Source organism: Talpa occidentalis, unplaced genomic scaffold (genome assembly GCF_014898055.3).
Source record: "Talpa occidentalis isolate TD23 unplaced genomic scaffold, MPIMG_talOcc4v2.1 talOcc4.15, whole genome shotgun sequence".
Classification (NCBI taxonomy): Eukaryota; Metazoa; Chordata; class Mammalia; order Eulipotyphla; family Talpidae; genus Talpa; species Talpa occidentalis.
Window position 1 is genome coordinate 40,110,122 of NW_023601543.1, and position 2,246 is coordinate 40,112,367.

Here is a 2,246-nt window from a genome sequence, read left to right on the forward strand (position 1 = left end):
GTCATCCCCAAAGTCTAGACCTCATTATTTTTTATAGTTGAGTAAAGTATTACATTGTGTATATATACCACATCTTCTTAGTCCATTTATCTGTCCTTGGACTCTTAGTTTGTTTACATAACTTGCAACTATAAATAGTGCAACGATGACCATAAAAATCCATATGTCTTTTCAAATTAGTCCTTTTTTACTCTTCAGATAGATACCTAGCAGGATTGCTAAATCACATAGGAGATGTATTTTTAATATTTTAAGAAAATACCATGTTATTTTCTACAAAGCTGGAACAGTCTACATTTACATTGCCACTAATATTGCAAGAGGGTAATCTTTTCACCACATCCTGGCCAACACTTATTGTTTCTGGTCTTTTTGATATGGGCCATTCTAACAGGTATGAGGTGGTATCTCATTGTGGTTTTAATTTACACTTCCCTGACAGTAAATGTTGATGAGCATTTTTTCATGTTTCTGTTGACCATCTGTATGTCTTCTCTGGAGAAGTGTTTATTTAGTCCTTCTTCCGTTTTTTTGATTGGGTCATTTGTTTTCGTTTTACTGAGTTGTTAATGTATTTATGGAGGTCATCCTTGGAATTCCTTTCTTATTTAATAGATTCATCATTCTAACATTTTGAAAAATGTATGAGCAAGATTAACTCACCACCCCCGAAAATGGCATTATAGCCAAATATGTAGAGCTTATTTAAAGATATTTTGAAATAAAAAATAAAATAAAATTTTACTCTTTGATATTTTGCCAATCTATAACACAACAGAACTCCTATGTTATAGGTGCCATTGTTAAAATGAAATGAAGGGTTTTATAAAAATCTTAGGCATTAGACTGAAAACAGTGGTTGCTACTCTTCCCTCTCTATAGTATCATTAAGATATCTCACTTGCAATATACTATAAACTCTAATTACTGTCCACACAGGAACAATCATTAACTATGATTATAGTTAGCATTTATTTATTACTTAATTTCAATTCCACTCATTTCAACAAACAAGCAATAATGAGATTACATTTCAAATGTTTGTATAAATTGCTCCCCCTTTTGAAAGTAATTTGTAGGGGGCCCAAAATTACTTAGTAGTTTTAGATAATGAAAATTCTCTTAAATCAGTACTAAGACAATACTAAATAGAACGGAATGCTACACGAGTTCTAAGAGACAGTGCGCAAGATGGAGGGGCATGTCACTGTAGGTGGGTTCTCACCTGCACACACAATTGCAAGCCCACTCAGGCTCAGAGTCCAACAACAACAGGGTTTAAATAACAAACATGAAATTGGGGAAAAGGAAAGAGTTTCTAAGGCCACAAATGGCTGTTCATCTCACCTCAGATATTGTCCACAGTATCCAGGAGTCCCAAACAAAGGCTGCTCGTGGAAGATGAGGTGACACAGCAGCAGCCCACAACAGCTGTCTGATGGTGGGCTGGACACTGGACCAGACAGTGACAGACTCAACAACATCAGAATGTGGTGCTGGACAGAGGTCATGAACAGCTCTTTGTGAGATGTTGGCATGCACCAACAGTGAACTGCTCTTTGAGCCAAGGCCAACAATGCACCTTGCGGGTGATCGCAAATGTAGAGTCAGAGGCAGATGAAGTGGCAGAGTTTCCACGAAGGTTTACATATGTCTATAAGTCTAGAAGTCTTTGGAGGTCTGGTGAATCCCATAGAAGTCTGCTATTCAATGCTTCTCCTTCTTCAGGGGCCATTTGCTGAATCCTTCTTTGAAGTTGGTCTGATGAATCCTTCTTCTCTCTTTAGAGCCCTACTGCTGACTAACTTCTGTCCTTGGAGGATGCTTCTGCTCTCTTTGGAGGCTGACTGCTGACTCTGTTTTTTTCTCTTTGGAGTCTGGCTGCTGACTGACTCAGGCTGGCTCTTGCTCTGCCTTTTATTATCTTCAGGGTCTCCCACCCTACAAGCCTGACTGGATTGTTTTCAATCCTAAGCATCTAATTAGCCTGTTTGGCATCAATCAGCTAATTTTCTATTATTGATCCAAATAAATGAACTCCAGTTTAAGTGACAGCTCCAGAACTTGAACCTATTTGTCCATTTAGCTTGAACCAACAGCTCCAGAGCTCTAACCCAATTGATCCATTTAAAATCCTTGAGCCAGAGCAGGATATAGGAGGAGCCTGAGAAGGTTTCTCATCCAGTAATTCTCATTGACTCAAAAGTTCTAACTGATCTAACTTATATCATTCATGCTGTAATCAA